Raw genomic sequence first — 17,677 nt, 5'->3', positions numbered from 1 at the left:
AATCCACATATATCAGGACAGGCCATCTGACAACATCCCAAATCCACATACATCACAAGAAGTCATCACACACATCCATATAACCCTCTCACCAGGGACTATAAATCAGCAGCAATATTAACATTCACCCGGCCATGCTGAGGCTTGAACTGACATTTGCACGCTCCACATGCATTCCTTAAAGAATGGGAGGCCGGCCTCCTGCCGGGTGTTCTCGCTGGTCAGGGTGTTCTCCGTTCACTCAGTGCGACCACCATCAGTGCAGGGGGCGTTCTTCTACCACTATCATAGTATTTCCTTATTTTGAAAAAATATATCACAGTCATAGCCAGGAACAATCTTCCCCTTGATGTTCGCCAATGTCAAACCTGTTCTGCCTTCAAAACATCTATCAAAACCAATCTTTTCCGACAAGCTTTCTTTTGATCAATCCTCACTGCGCTTTGAGCATAATATCCAAGTATGGAAAAAGCGCAATACAAATCTATTATTATTATTATTATAGTATCACCGTATATCAAATATATACACATTAGGAATTGGCAATTTGAACTGCACAGCACAGAAAGTGTAGGGTGAGGGGCAGGAGTAGGCTGTCATACAGACCCTGAAACAAACATATATAAGAAAGCACATGCAAGTCTAGAATGTGTGGCAAATTTCCACAGTTTAGAAAATCTCAGGGCTGCTTTTCTTTATATATGTTAGTTTTATGATGAACATTTTTTTTCTGTAAAATATGTTCATTTAAGAGACTAGTTGCTAGTCTTGGGGCATGAGAAGAAAAGAGAGTTATGGAAAATTGAAACTTTCAATGTTTTATCTCTTTAACAATTGCTTAATCTGAGTGAGTGAGGAAAAGTCCATTAGTAGCTACATGTGTGTGAATGTGGGGGTGTGCAGGTGCTAGAGAGCAGCCAAAGTGTATTTAACACTTTCATTTTGCTAAAGGATGCAACGTTTCTCCATTTATCGTTATTCATGAAACAAACTAATAGACTGATTGTTCTGAAACAGCTTGCCTATGTAAAACACAATCAAAACTCTTAACAATGTAACTAATGGTAATATATACAATTCCTTTAAATTTTCTCTCCTGTCAAAACCAGTTTGACTTCTAAAGAAGGCACTGTCTTGCACATATTTTACCAGTGATTAAAGCTGTGGACATGTAGAAACTGTGTCTAGACACATGACTATTTAAATGCACCATTTCAACTGTTTATCTTTGAAGTTTAAGTACCACAGAGAGCACAAACTTTTATTGCTGACTCTGCTATTTCTTACCAAAGTCAAAGGATTTAATGTTGCAAGTCTTTGAAGGTGAGCCGTCAGGAAGCACCACATGGGCTAATGGATGGCACCATATAAGGATCCTGCCATCACTAGACGCAGGCATACAGGTGTTCAACACGTCAATAACAGCGGAATAAAATTTCTGTCAGCAGTTACCTGTTCCTGCCTCAACACTGATGATGAAATGTCTGGACAATGGTTTAAAAGGGTTCCTGTCTTGCTGTCTTGTGAGCCATTATACATAATTGAGAAATCATAGAAATCTCGGAAAAGTGGAATGAGTAAGTGAGTAGGTATAGTTTTACTCCGCTTTTCGCAATCAATATTCCAGCATAGTTTCTCTATAGATTTGCAAAATGAGTGAGTGAGTGAGTTTAGTACTACACCGCTTTTAACAATATTCCAGCAGTAGCAGGGTGGGGGACACCTGATATGGACTTCACCCATTGTACCCATCTGGGGAATCGAACTCGGGTCTTCAGTGACAAGTGAACGTTTTAACCACTAGGCTACCCCACTGCCCATTTGCAAACGAACCATAGTTTGTTAGTTTAACTTGCTTAAATTGCAGGTTCAGAATGACCAAAGAGTTGTGGCTTCAGAATCAACTGCAAGAACTGCGAGACATCATCACAATGATTAAACTGTTGATAATAATGCACTTGACACACTTCCAAGAATAGCTGCAAAAGTGCTGATGCAGCATTAAGCAATATTAACCCACTCACTCACTTCACACCACAATGTTTAACATCTTATAATTAGGCACTTCATCACTTCTTTAATAAAAGAGGAAAGATAACCTTTACATCTGAATATCAAACGATATTTTTTCCATGTCTAGTGTTCTGAAAATTCACTGTGCAGATCTGCTTCCTTAAGACAATCCAGACACCTAACATTGAGTGCTTGGATCCTGATTTACCATGATCTGGTTGCTAGGTTGTCAGCACCTGTTCTCGTGGGTTTCACCAAAGTGGCAACTGTCTGAGATCAGCAACATTTCCTGCTTTCACCCCATATCAAACTGACATGCCATTATAAAACTGGAATACTGTTCAAACCAGGGTTAAACCCAACTCACTCACTCACTTGGTCCCTTCTATAGGTATTCAATGTAATATTACATCAACGTATATCATCGCAATGGGTCTTGGTGACAACCAGATAATACCTTCATGCAATAGGTACTTTTCCCTGGGCTTATGAATCCAATCACTACCATCATTTCAGCTAATCAAATGCAAGCTAAAGTGGCTATACCACAGAGCATTTAATCCCCCCCAATCTCCAACCCATCATGGGTAATACTACCTCACCCCATCCAATCAGGAATGGCTTCCACATACACCACTATACTTCTCTACCATGTGAAGCTACAAACTGAAGACACTCTCTCCAATACGTGCCATACATTTACAGCCTTGTCTATTTATATGCCGAAGACCCTGGTTCAAGTCCCACATGGGTACAATGTGTGAAGCCCAATTGATGTGTCCCCTGCTGTGATATTGTTGGAATATTGCTAAAAGCCGCGTAAAACTATACTCAGTCAAAATTCTACTCGTCACATGTTCAACCTGTCATCCTTATCAGCAGAAAAGTTGGCACAGAGGAAAGCTGTTTACATTTTCAAATTAAGTTCAAATCCTTGATTTGAGTCAATTATGATTTTCAGGACATTTCCAAAATGGTATTCATCTGTTTCCAGTACATTTGGTACAAGGTGACACACCATGATATATACTACTCAACAAAGGTAAAGACAATAAGATTTTGCCATATTACTACTGTCATGCCATGACATGGTGAACCTTTAGTTGTTTTGAGTAGTATATCCAAAATACTTCTGATTTCAAAATGGCAATGCCAGCAGGTAATCCGTCTTGAATATGTGCCAAACAGATTCCTAAGGCATATTCCAAAGCAATATCAAAAACTGAAAACACCAAGTGCACAATATGATTTGGATGGTTTTCAAGATTTTCTTTGAATGAAACTTTTCTGTTATAAAGACACACATACTAGCAATCATTATGATTTAATGTTGAAGCAGTAAGATAGCATCATTGCGTCAAATTGGATTACTACGCCAATGTCCAAATTAACCCATCATTCTGTAATCAGAAGATTCCCATCCTGCAAACTCTTCACCAAAAGCTCTCTAGCAGCTCAAGCAATCACACCCTGTGAGGAGCCATGCAGTTTGTGGCTGCCAAGCTCTACGCTAAATAAATTGTATCAACGCAAGACATTTGCAACTTCACTTCCCAGCACAGCCAAAATCTAATAATACGATAATTTGATTACCTACAAATCACCTACTATTTGCTTAAGTAAACAGCTAGGTCATTAGATAAGTGGGTGTCTACGCCAGTTATGACGATCATATACTGCCATAATCATAATCAATAGGCAATTTATTTACCCGATCAACTAGCCAATTTAAATTAATCTACTTAGGTAAACAGAATAGAATGCTTGTTACTAACTCATCGCCAATGTTACATACCTTGAAATACCTGGAACTCCTTATTAGGATATGTGGCGGAAGGCTTTACGAGAGATTCTGAGTTCGTATCATCAAAGAGTTGTCTAACATATACTTAACTACCATTGGCCAAGGTGAATTTTCTTAGGATCATAAAGTTTTATCTTATCTTACTGGTCATTAAATACAGATGACTGAAGCAAAGGGTAATAAACATCTAGTATTCCATAATGGATAGAACAAGACGGGCAATACAGACATCAAACTTGACAAGAAACAGGTAGTTGTACAAAAAACACAAGTATATTCTATTCAATTTCAAATACACCATGTTTGCTATTTTGTGAGCATTTGCTGTCGATTAGCATGGTGTTTATGTGCATAAAGTTTTGTTTATTGTTTGTAGTTGATGAAGATAATGATGCTTTATTCAGGTAAAGGGCCAGCAGCCCATTAAACAAGTACAGAGGATGATGATATACAATTTAACATGAGAGTTGTACATAAATACATGTACAAAGCAATATTTATTTGTTCTGTAACGTTGCACTCAACAATATTCCAGCTATATGGCGCCAGTCTGTATATAATTGAGTCTGGACCAGACAAACAGTGATCAACAGCACGAGCATCAATCCATGCAATTGTGATACAATGACGTGTGTCAAACAAGTCAGCGACCCAGACCACCTAGGTGCCGTTGTACAAAGCAACCTTAGTGCTAAGACTACCTTAAGTCTATGTTAAGGTATGGGAGTTACGGTCACCTTAGTGTTAAGACTACCTTAAGTCTATGTTAAGGTGTGGGAGTTACGGTCACCTTAGCGCTAAGATCGCTTTGTACAACAGCACTTAGGTCCTAACAGTCGCCTCATACGACAAGCATGGGTTGCTGAAGACCAATTCTAATCCGAATCTTTACGGGTCCATAGATAAAGTGAACTTAAGCAGCACTGGTCATAGAGAGATGTTGGAGAGGTGACCATGCTCGACAGGATGTCTCATGAGAGTTTCTTAAGCTTTGGTTCAGTTCTAAACCAAAACACATGTAACAATTGGTGACTCCTTAGGCAAGTGACCTAGTTTAAAATATTTCTCCGTACACCCAGCAATGAATGGATACCCGATAGGATGTTATGTGACTATTAACCGTTTAGTACCTGATAGGTAGTTTGGGTTGTTTACTCCCCAGGGAGCTTAAAAGAAAAATGATGTACACCTTGATCTACTGACAGGGGTACTACAAGTCTAAGGGCTTTGAGCATGCTTCTGGGGCGGTGGGGTAGCCTAGTGGTTAAAGCGTTGGCTCGTCACGCCGAAGACCCGGGTTCGATTCCCCACATGGGCACAATGTGTTAAGCCCATTTCTGGTGTCCCCCGCCGTGATATTGCTGGAATATTGCTAAAAGCGGCGTAAAACTAAACTCAGTCAGTCAGTCAGTTGAGCATGCTTCAAAGGATTGACTTTAGTGCGTTATCCATTATAATTATTCATTATTACAGCTGCATTGCCAGAGACCTTGTGCTATTAACATAAGTTAGTTTTGTAATTAAAAGTAATGAACACAAGGGGAGACAACCTACCATGTGGGGAATGTAAGGAAATTACAAGACCAAACACTGGGGTACCAAGATGTCGAACTGGATGTTCCCAGCTAGATGTTCACAGCGTCTAGTAAATGGGATGCTTCATGCTGATCTAAGTAGTAATGATATTCTTTTAACATGACATACTGACTTACATACTGCAGCCATGTGATGAACATGTGCAGCATCACAGACTAGTTACTTAGTATTGTTCTGTAAAGGTACAGGCATGTGTACCAAAAATTTGTATTGAAAGACAAAAAGGAAATTGAAATCCATAAGTCCCTGGGAGTGGTGGGATGGCTTAGTACATGTGTACTAAATGGAGCCCCTGTCAGGTGGACCCTGCCATGATATTGCTGGAATATTGCTAATACTACACTCACTCATTCATCTCCTCACTCACTCACTCACTCACTCACTATGTCTACATTGATGTAGTCTGTCTCAGTCCCTGAACCACATTATTTTCCCTACTGCCAAGCCATCTCTGCAGTGCTAAAGCCCTAAATAAAGCAAGTCTAGATTTCCTCAGGTTCTCTGGTCTCCCTGGGGCTCCTTTTCACTATAAATGGGCGTGTTTGTTACTATCAAACTTATATATATTCAGAGACTAAGCATTAGTCTAACATTGCTGCTACAGCTTCTGAAATGACCCCAGCACGCATTTGATACAGGTACATGATACTAATACCGATACATCAGTGAGCATGTCTAATAGTCCATCTCACAGTCCCTGAGCCACATTATTTTCCCTGCTGACTAGCCCTTCTTGCAATGCCCAGCTCCTTAATGAAGCAAGTCTAGATTTCCTCATGTTCTGGATCTCCCATCTCACTGGGGCTCCTTTTCAAGTTGAATGGGATTATTTGTTTCTATCAGAATTATCAATATGCAGAGACTACGCGTTAGTCTACACTGACACATGCCAAGCATTTTGTACATGGCAACCCATTTAATCTTTCCCTCCACGCCTTCCTTTCTTCCACAAGCATTGTCTTTCCATGGTACAGTTTCTTTTCATTTTGTTCCAAGTCCTCTTACACAGGTCAGTGATTTATCCACACTTTATCATTGTCTTCAATTTTTTTCACTCTCATTCCACTAATCTTTCTTTCATATATTTTTCCTGTCTGCAACATAGGTTCAACCACACAGAGATACAGACAGAAGCAGACGCGTACATGTCAACACTGTTAACAAATCTCCCTGAGATAACACTTTTCTGGACTCCAACGTAAGATGCTTTACAGCCGAGTGTTAAAAGTCTGCCATCGACACAGGTGTAAGGGAGAGTGGATCGTCTTTGTGTTTTCTGTCTTCCGCCTTACACAGGTATCAAACCATCATGAATACATCACAACCCATTTACAACATCTTGACATATCCGGACTCATCAATCTCCTTATCGCACTCCTCATCTTTATATGTGCCTATATGAATGCATACACGACCCAATTGTACAATAATGTAAGCCACTATTTAGCATAGGATAACCATTTCATGTTCTGTAGTCCACTTAATGGCTTGTGTGGAAACTTGTAACTGACTGGATCAAAAATATTGCTGAGGTGGCATAGAACCAGCCTCCTACACTTGCCATTCTGAGACAGGTGTCCTCACTGCTCATATTAATATCCAGGTGTTGAAGCGGCCTGTTTTAAAATGTTTGCTCATATCAGACTGAATCTAAGATTCCACAAATGGGTGTGAAGCCCATCCTCTACATTTATATCCAGAGCGACACACACTGACAATAGCATACATACTGGCATACTGGCATCCTGTCACACTTTCACTAGCTTTCAAAAGCTCACTCACACAGGCACACTGTCACAGGCACACTCGCACAGGCACACTCACACAAGCACACTCTCACAGGCACAAGCACACTCACACTCTCACAGGCACACTCACACAGGCACACTCACACAGGCACACTCACACAAGCACACTCTCACAGGCACAAGCACACTCACACTCTCACAGGCACACTCACACAGGCACACTCGCTGACAGGCACACTTTCACTTTCGCTCTTCACAGCCACACTCGCACAGGCACACTCCCACAGGCACACTCTCACAGGCACACTCTCACAGGCACACTCACACAGGCACACTCACACTCTTACAGGCACACTCTCAGGCTCAGGCACACTCACACTCTTACAGGCACACTCTCAGGCTCAGGCACACTCACACAGGCACACTCTCACAAGCACATTCACAGGCATGCTATCACAGGCACACTCGCACAGGCACACTCTCAAAAGCACATTCAAACAGGCACACTCTCACAGGCATGCTTTCACAAGCACACTCACACAGGCACACTCGCACAGACATACCTTCACAAGCACACTCATACTCACACAGGCACACTCACACACAGGCACACTTTCACAAGCACATTCAAACAGGCACACTTTCACAGGCATACTTTCACAGGCACACAGGCATACTTACACAGGCACACTTACATAGGCACACTTGAAAAGGCATACTTACACCAGCACACAACATCACATAAACACAGACATTCTCTTCTCTTGATGTATCTCATCCGCATAAATTGATGGTCATGATGTCAATCACTGGATTGTCTGGTCCAGACTCAATCATTAACAGACCACTGCCATATAGTTGGAAATCTGCCGAGTGTGGCATTAAACAACATACAAACAATTAGTACACATCAGACAGCTATAAAAAGTGTTTCCAAAACAAGACTATCATAATACTGTCAATAAAGCTATAGCCTCAAACATCAAAGAATGGCTTTGAAAGAGACAATAATTAGCGGAAATGTATGTCAGTGGTATATGACAATACTGATCACACATTTGACGTAATCCTTTATGACACATGACTAAGACACAATTCAATTCATATCAGACTGGCGTCAATTTCTGTACGTCCATAACAATACGATGATACATAACAACTTGTCTACTGTTTGACTGGAACACAACTTGACACATTGTCCTTATTAAGGGTGGAGGAATTACAGGGAGGGTAGAACATGATGGTTTAATGTCTGTCATCACACATTTCATATAGAGTCATAGACGTCGCTAACTACGTTTTACACTCCGTAGATCAGAGGGCGTCGTAACCGGCTTCGTAAAAACACCCTCATCTGAAATTACCTCAAAAGTACACAATAAGCCCTGCCTGGCTTTACACAGCTTGGTTTACCCAGTTGTTGAAGAGTAAAACTGTAAGTAAAATAGACGTAAATTGGGAGTCAGTGCGCCGTTTATGTCTGTCATCGTCTGTCGAACATGTGTGCCGATGTATTCAATACGACTCGGCTATGTGGAGGGTAGGAAACACGTCAGGCAGTGTTTCTATATGGGAGAAGGTATTTACTTACATGGAGGTAGTGAAACCAAGACAAGGGGGAATAACAGCTTGAACTGGAATGGGGTTGGGGAAATTGTTTGGTGGAGTGGTGTGGCTCTGGTTGGGGCTGGATGTAGGTGACATGTGATGCAACTGATGAACAGATGGAGGTTGACGTGAAACAATAGAGAACTGCACTTAGCAAGATGGCTGAGTCAATAAGCTGGGGAAACAGGGAAGGAGAGGGCTAACGAGGAGTAAATACCTGGAGGCGAGTGAGTGAGTGAGTGTGTGAGAAGGTGAGAGAGTATGTGAGAAGTTGAGTGAGTATTTGAGTGCAGGGCTATGTTACTGTAAGTGAGTTTTAGTTTTAAGCCGCTTTTAGCAATATTCCAGCAATATCACAGTGGAGGACACCAGAAATGGTCTTCACAAACTGTACCCATGTGGGGAATCAAACCTGAGTCTTCAAGTGAAAGCTTTAACCACTAGGCTACCACACTGCCTGTTACTGTTAAATAATATTTCATGACAAGGAACTCAAGTCATTACACTAACTCACTCACTGATATTTCACAAGAAACACAAGTTGTTACACTCACTCACTCACTCACTGATATTTCACAAGAAACAAGTTACTACACCCGCTCATTCACATACTCACTCACTCAGTGGCAGGACACACAACTAGTTTCACTCCCTCACTAACATATTTCAGCCACACCACAGCCTGGAACACTAAAAACAAGTTCCAAACTTTGTACCAATATGAGAATGGAACCTGATGTCCAGAACAATGAGCTTACACCTTCACCATGGGGCTATCCAACACACTGGCAAGGTAGGACCAAAGGAAAGTCAACTGTCCCCTGAATATAACAACTTCAAACACTACACTGATTGTGAGAAAACCTTCGTCAGATTAATCGCGTTTCACAAATCCAGGCAAGTATTGGCCAAACATACAGATGCTTCCCGTGGGCCAGATTATGAAACAAATCAAATCTCTCACAAATGCAATAACCTTATACTCCAAGACACGTGTTACTTGTTCAAACTTCTAATCAATTGCCTTCAACAATGACCTCCCGTTCTGTTACCTTACCTATAAGTCTAATTAGATGTACTGTGTGTAGAAATTCTTCTAAAGCTGTTGAAAACAGATTGGAAAGTGTGAATATGTACACCGAAAGTCATATGCAATAACAACCCCAGTAAAATAGTGCTGTCTGCTAGACTGTTACATGAAAAGCAATTCTAAAAGAAAATTTCTAAAATATTGTTCTGTTTGGCTTTTCTTACTTTTTCAGGCAGGATGTATGTGTTAGGTTGTCTTTGAATATATGCTACTCAACTTCTGATAAGGGTCATGAGAAATGTCATTTATTTTATTTAAATGAGTGAGTGAGTGAGTTTAGTTTTATGCTGCTTTTAGCAATATCACAGCAGGGGACACCAGAAATGGGCTTCACACATTGAACCCATGTGGAGAATCGAACCCGGGTCTTTGGCATGACGACTGAACACTTTAACCACTAGGCTACCCCACTACCCCATTTTATTTAAACATTTTATATGTGTATACTATTGGCTTTTGATAAGAATATCAAACATGTCATATTTAAGTTTACACTTAACATACATTAAGAATTAGTCTAGTGTATCATAGAAACATTAAAATATCCCTTTCAAAAGTTGAGTAGTATATAACAAATCCCAGATTAGAGGACCCCTTCAATTTTGGAAACTACAGAAATCAAATAAATCTGGATTTGTGAAGGTTAAAAAGACTTTTGTAGTTTTCACATATTTCTGTTTTCAAGAGACTAAATAAAAGCCTTCAACACAAAGTGAGCTTAGTGTCACAACCCTTCTACCTTAACATACACCATGATAGATGAAGCACCATAAGACTGGAAGGGTCTCAGTGTGGCGTGTGATGGGATAACCAGATTCCTACACGTTGCTCGACTATAACCTGCGAGAACTGTTGGTATACATAACAGTAACATAATGACCTTACACATGAAATGTTAACAGTATATAAGCTTACATAACACGTACTGTGTTGTAACAATTGTGTGCATCGACAGTCAAACCTCATGGTCTGGACATTGTTGATCGGCAACCCCATCTCACTTTGATTACTGTTAAGAATGACTTTCAAGAATACGATGTGACATTATTTGTATTTATGATCTTCAAACTGGAGGTTGACTGGAATTGGACATTATGTCCAGATTAAGAAGGTTTCACTGTGCTCAGATATGGTTCTTGTATCTGAAAGCTTCAAAGATTAAAATAATGTCTATTTCTCAGCTCAGTCTATTTCTCATAGAATCTACATCCTATGACACTGCTACGTTCACTACTGAATGGAAATAGCACTCCAAATTTTATAACAATTCTATGTGTATAAAAAACATTCCACTCCTAATCATAATGATTCTATGGTGTATAACAATATATAATATTCCATGTCTAATCATAACTATTTGACATTGTATAACAAATTTTCCACCTAATCATGATTCTACAGTATATAACAATATTGACAACCTAATCATAATGATTCTACATTGTATCATGAATTCTTCACCTAATCATGTTCTACAGTGTATAACGATATTCCCTTCCAAATCATAATGATTCTAATTAGTATAACAAATGTTTCACCTAATTATGATTCTACAGTTTATAACAATATTCCCTACCAAATCATAATGATTCTACATTGTATCATGAATTTTTCACCTAATCATGTTCTACAGTGTATAACGATATTCCCTTCCAAATCATAATGATTCTACTTAGTATAACAAATGCTTCACCTAATTATGATTCTACAGTTTATAACAATATTCCCTACCAAATCATAATGATTCTACATTAGTATAACAAATTCTCCACCTAATTATGATTCTACAGTGCATAACAATATTGAGAACCTAATCATAATGATTCTATGGTGAATAACAACATTGCCTACCTAATCATGATTTCACATTTTATAACAATACTTGCAACCATTGATAATGATTCATCAGAATATACCAATATTACTAACCTGCATTAATAACACTACAAGGCACAATGGTACAACAGTATTAATAACCAACTCACACTTACCCCAACATTGTGTCTGACCCACAGAGGGAATTACATGCAATTACAACTTCCTTGCATTTCATTAAAGTCACATTTTCTAAATGACTGGAGCTATTTCCTATTGCAAGCTTACCGCAAAGAACAAACATTTCCTCTAACATTTCGGTCGGAAGTCGGCCAAATTAACCTAAGTGAAGGGCAGCGAACCTTTAACAAACTTCAATATATCGGTGACACACAGTAAAATTATCCCACATAATAATTTGTGCTGAACTTCAACATATAAGCAAGAATTCCAATGATGGTAACTTTGTCATGAGGTGTCAAGCTATTGAGTACATTCCGTATTACACTGCAACTTCTTATTCAAAACAGTATATAATACATCTCGCTGGTATATAATACATCTCGCTGGTATATAATACATCTCGCTGGTATATAATACATCTTGCTGGTATATAATACATCTCGCTGGTATATAATACATCTCGCTGGTATATAATACATCTCGCTGGTATATAATACATCTCGCTGGTATATAATACATCTCGCTGGTATATAATACATCTCGCTGGTATATAATACATCTCACTGGTATATAATACATCTCGCTGGTATATAATACATCTCGCTGGTATATAATACATCTCGCTGGTATATAATACATCTCACTGGTATATAATACATCTCACTGCTGATATATAATACATCTCACTGGTATATAATACATCTCTACTGGTATATAATACATCATCTCTCGCTGGTATATAATTCTACTATTCATACATCTCGCTTTGGCTTTTATATAACACATCTAGCTGATATATAATACATCTCGCTCATATAATACATCTCAATGGTATATCATCATTGTACCCATTCAGTAATTACTACCTAACACATCCAGGTACCAGATTTCTACACATTTCTACTATTCAGAAGCAGAAAGGTAGAAATAGAAGATATTCTAAAAGCATGAAGAATATACACACGGTTCTATCAATAGATTGTATTCTCAATGCATAACACCTGGTGTTGAACCTTTTTACTAAATTAAAAAAGGAACACATGTTCCCAAATCTCATGATTAAACAACATATAAACATACTGTGTACACTATATAAACAAGTATAACCTTTGTAGCAAATACTTTAACTAACCTCATTGATAAAATCTTTATTAAGTGAAAGGTATCATTTTTATTATCAGCATATTTAAATGAAATTCTTATTCATTATTGGATAAATTGTTTGATAAACCATGGTTAACATCTGTTTCTGTGTCATGGGTATTAAGTATTTCACATTCTCACAGATGTATATGCCTGTGTTATATAAGTTTAAATGTTATAGCTGTTGTTTAATCGATGAATGTTTTTACAAAGTGTATGTCAAAACTGCCGGGTGTAGGGAAGGGAGAACTGGGCCAGTGAGGTGTATAGGGTCTAAAGTGCTTTCAACCAACACTCACAGTCAGGTATATCTGCTTCGTGTATGTTGAAATCATTATTGATTAATTGATGAATTATTAGATAAAGTACATACCATGGTAGTATTCAGGTGGTTAAAGACCCACTGGAGTATAAAGTGCTACAATCAACCCACACTCACAGACGGGTATGTCACTGTCATATCAGTTAATATTGATTAAACAGTGAATTATAACTAGAGTGTACCGGTATACCATAGTAGTCTACAATGTCTTAAGGCCCACTGAGGTTAACAAAGTGCTACGTTCCACCAAAACTCATAGAGCAGTACGTAACTGTGATACAAGTTAATATTGACGAAATATAAATGTTGAAACATAAGATATAGTATATACCATATAGTCATCAGTTAGCTTAAGGCCCATTGAGGTAGAAAAAGTGCTACGTTCCACCAAAACTCATAGAGCAGTATGTAACTGTCATATCAGTTAATATTGATTAACTAGTGAATAATAACCTAGAGTGTATACCATAGTAGTCTACAATGTCTTAAGGTCCACTGAGGTTAACAAAGTGCTACGTTCCACCAAAACTCATAGAGCAGTATGTAACTGTGATATAAGTTAATATTGATTAAATATAAATGTTGAAATATAAGATATAGTATATACCATATAGTCATCAGCTGGCTTAAGGCCCATTGAGGTAGAAAAAGTGCTACATTCAACAAACTCATAGAGGAGTATGTAACTGTCATATCAGTTAATATTGATGAAACATAAATGTTGAAATATAAGATATAGTATATACCACATAGTCATCAGTTGGCTTAAGGCCCATTGAGGTAGAAAAAGTGCTACATTCCACCAAAACTCATAGAGGAGTATGTAACTGTCAAATAAGCTAATATTTATCAACTGATGAACTATAAGATATATGAGCTCATAGTATATACCATAGAGGTCTTCAGTTGGCTAAGGCCTGCTGAGGTGGACAAAGTGCTACATTCGACCCAAACTCATAGAGGAGTATGTAACTGTCATACAAGTTGATATTGATCAACTGATGATATATAAGATTGTGTGTATGCCATAGTAATATTCAGCTGCTAAGACCCACTGAGGTGGACAATGTACTTTGTTCAACTTAAACTCACAGACAAGCATGTAACTGTCATATAAGTTAATATTGATGAAATATAAATGTTGAAATATAAGATATAGTATATACCATATAGTCATCAGCTGGCTTAAGGCCCATTGAGGTAGAAAAAGTGCTACATTCAACCAACTCATAGAGCAGTATGTAACTGTGATACAAGTTAATATTGATGAAATATAAATGTTGAAATATAAGATATAGTATATACCATATAGTCATCAGCTGGCTTAAGGCCCATTGAGGTAGAAAAAGTGCTATATTCAACCAATTCATAGAGGTGTATGTAACTGTCATACAAGTTAATATTGATGAAATATAAATGTTGAAATATAAGATATAGTATATACCATATAGTCATTCAGCTGGCTTAAGGCCCATTGAGGTAGAAAAGTGCTATATTCAACCAACTCATAGAGGTGTATGTAACTGTCATACAAGTTAATATTGATGAAATATAAATGTTGAAATATAAGATATAGTATATACCATATAGTCATCAGCTGGCTTAAGGCCCATTGAGGTAGAAAAGTGCTACATTCAACCAACTCATAGAGGAGTATGTAACTGTCATACAAGTTAATATTGATGAAATATAAATGTTGAAATATAAGATATAGTTTATACCATATAGTCATCAGCTGGCTTAAGGCCCATTGAGGTAGAAAAAGTGCTATATTCAACCAACTCATAGAGGAGCATGTAACTGTGATACAAGTTAATATTGATGAAATATAAATGTTGAAATATAAGATATAGTTTATACCATATAGTCATCAGCTGGCTTAAGGCCCATTGAGGTAGAAAAAGTGCTACATTCAACCAACTCATAGAGGAGTATGTAACTGTGATACATAGAGGTATAAATGTTGATGTAACTGTCATATAAAGTTAATGTGATGAACTATAAATGTTGAAATATAAGATATAGTATATACCATATAGTCATCAGCTGGCTTAAGGCCCATTGAGGTAGAAAAAGTGCTACATTCAACCAACTCATAGAGGAGTATGTAACTGTCGTATAAGCTAATATTTATCAGCTGATGAACTATAAGATATATGAGCTCATAGTATATACCATAGAGGTCTTCGGTTGGCTAAGGCCTGCTGAGGTGGACAAAGTGCTACATTCGACCCAAACTCATAGAGGAGAACGTAACTGTCGTATAAGCTAATATTGATGAAATATAAATGTTGAAATATAAGATATAGTATATACCATATAGTCATCAGTTGGCTTAAGGCCCACTGAGGTAGAAAAAGTGCTATATTCAACCAATTCATAGCAGTATGTAACTGTGATACAAGTTAATATTGATGAAATATAAATGTTGAAATATAAGATATAGTATATACCATATAGTCATCAGCTGGCTTAAGGCCCACTGAGGTAGAAAAAGTGCTATATTCAACCAATTCATAGAGGTGTATGTAACTGTGATACAAGTTAATATTGATGAAGTATAAATGTTGAAATATAAGATATAGTATATACCATATAGTCATCAGCTGGCTTAAGGCCCATTGAGGGAGAAAAAGTGCTATATTCAACCAACTCATAGAGGTGTATGTAACTGTCATACAAGTTAATATTGATGAAGTATAAATGTTGAAATATAAGATATAGTATATACCATATAGTCATCAGCTGGCTTAAGGCCCACTGAGGTAGAAAAAGTGCTATATTCAACCAATTCATAGAGGTGTATGTAACTGTCATACAAGTTAATATTGATCAACTGGTGAATTCTAAGATAGAGTGTACACCCTCGTAGTATTCAGTTGGCTAAGACCCACTGAGGTGTACAACGTGCTACATTCAACCAAAACTCACAGAGGAGTATATCAGTGTTAGCATGGCCACAGAAAAGGTCCTTTCCATCTTCACTGCCTACACAAATAGATCAAAGACCATGACATAAAAAAGACTTACCTATAGTCAGCATCTGGCGCAGAGATATATACCTATCCTCTGTATATCCTTGAGAAAGCACAACACAGATCCCACTCCAGTTTCACCTGAGTGAGGTAGTGGAAGAAACTCTCAGCAGATATCCAAGTAACCTAGCACAAATACAGAGCACACCCACAACAACTCACAGTTACATAGTTGGGCTTCACGCTGAATGAATACCCTTTACAATGGCTGGAAACTTTTTTACAATGCAGATCTTGATAGTGCAGGTTTCACTCACATCTTCAATAGATAATGTTCCTTTTAAATAAGCATAAAGTCTTGCGGGGCAGTATGTGTGGGTATTGGAATATACCACTCTGTCATACATGAAATATTCTCATATATCCAGCACTGTTCCACACCTGTCTAACACAGAGACTGATCCTTTGGTCGGCAGAGTGCGGCAAGTCAGTCACTTCGACTTGAGCGTGCCACAGTTCACGGCTGACAGACCAGTCTAATACTCTCCTCGCCCGGCCCCTTTAACAACCCTGGTCCGACTTGTTCCACGGGCCACTGTGGCGACTTCTTTTTAACAGCCGTAACCATTCATACACCTTGCTGACCTCAGTCTGCCATGGACTGGCCCGATGGAGGAGAGAACAGAGGGTGGGACTTGTTACATTATTGGTGCAGGGGTGGAAGGTAGTTGTAGAATTGGTAGTAGCTACTGGGGACTGGGGAAACAATATCAGAGTGCTTGGAGGAGGAGGAGGGGCTCACAGGAAGATTGCATGATTTAGTGCACAGTACGGATGCAGAAGCTGCACCTGACTTGCAGTGGGTGCACCCCTGCACACTTTCCTGCGTATAATATCATTCACTAATAACTTACCCTCCCTTTCCTCTATACTGATTTAACACCTTCCAAGTAAAGTTTTGTTTCAGATAATAATTAGACACACATTAAAAATCTTTTTCAACTTTGAAATTATGCTAATGCTATATCAACAGAGATTGTGTGAGTGATTATGGTTTTACAGTACTTTAAGCAATGTTTAATACATACAAGTTTCTTCTTTTTTCAGGAATTATTTCATAGAAATTATTTAATTGTTAAGTCAATATGGAGTATGGTTTTACACTGCTTAAAACATTATTCCAGTAATATCACAATAGGCTAACCAGAAATGGGCTTCACGCATTGTACCCATGTTGGAAATTAAACCAAGATCTAAGGTGTAACAGGTAAACACATTAACCACACAGCTAGACCACAAATTGATTTTAATAGAGAACTACATTTCAAGTTTAGTCTTGTTTGAGAAAAAACACTGGACATAGAAATTAATAATCACAGC

General features: G+C 38.2%; 1 protein-coding gene across 1 annotated transcript in view; it reads right to left on the bottom strand.

Annotated features, from left to right (window-relative positions):
- LOC124272417 (semaphorin-5A-like) overlaps positions 1–17,035 on the bottom strand; it is a 145,528-nt gene extending 128,493 nt beyond the window's left edge. Inside the window, 1 exon segment of the mRNA XM_046707584.1 lies at positions 16,353–17,035. The gene's annotated coding sequence lies outside the window, so the exon portion shown is untranslated.
- Positions 17,036–17,677: the final 642 nt, after the last annotated feature.

This window comes from Haliotis rubra, unplaced genomic scaffold (genome assembly GCF_003918875.1).
Source record: "Haliotis rubra isolate DU_JTF1 unplaced genomic scaffold, ASM391887v1 Scf17, whole genome shotgun sequence".
Classification (NCBI taxonomy): Eukaryota; Metazoa; Mollusca; class Gastropoda; order Lepetellida; family Haliotidae; genus Haliotis; species Haliotis rubra.
Note: the sequence above shows the minus strand (reverse complement) of the source record. Positions and strands in the feature narration are given on the sequence as shown.